The 564-nt window shown below is 31.4% G+C and overlaps 2 long non-coding RNA genes across 2 annotated transcripts in view; one reads left to right on the top strand and one right to left on the bottom strand.

Moving 5' to 3' along the window:
* Positions 1 to 564, bottom strand: part of LOC128249288 (uncharacterized) — a 126,979-nt gene that overhangs the window by 17,153 nt on the left and 109,262 nt on the right. The window lies entirely within an intron of this gene.
* The window catches only part of LOC128249289 (uncharacterized), a 210,394-nt gene that overhangs the window by 180,361 nt on the left and 29,469 nt on the right, over positions 1 to 564 (top strand). The gene's annotated exons all lie outside the window — the stretch shown is intronic.

Here is a 564-nt window from a genome sequence, read left to right as displayed (position 1 = left end):
CGTTATACATGTATATATACATACAACACATACACATACATTTACATACATATTGCATATGTATGTGTGCGTAGGTGTGTGTATGTGTGTGCGTGCGTGTGTGTATGAATTTATATATCATATTTACAGTGTTATTACGTTCCCAACATAGAAACATATACGCATACACATATACCCACATTTACATACAAGTCCATATATATAAATACAGACACACACGTATGCATAGACACTCACTCAATTGGAGAGTATACGTATGTATGTATGTATGTATGTATGTATGTATGTATGTATGTATGTAATTATGTATACATGTTTGGATGTAAGTATGCATGCATGCATGCATGTGCACACACACACACACACACACACACACACACACACACACACATGAAGAGAAAGAGATAGGCATACGTATGTATGCATGTACGTGTGTATATATGAATGCATATATTTGGTACATATATACATGTTACCCTTACCCTTTTTACATATACAGAATATGTGCATATATATATATATATATATCAGATATGGTATATATATATATATATATATATATAT

This window comes from Octopus bimaculoides, chromosome 1 (assembly GCF_001194135.2).
Source record: "Octopus bimaculoides isolate UCB-OBI-ISO-001 chromosome 1, ASM119413v2, whole genome shotgun sequence".
Lineage (NCBI taxonomy): Eukaryota > Metazoa > Mollusca > Cephalopoda > Octopoda > Octopodidae > Octopus > Octopus bimaculoides.
This window is presented reverse-complemented; position numbering and strand designations above follow the sequence as displayed.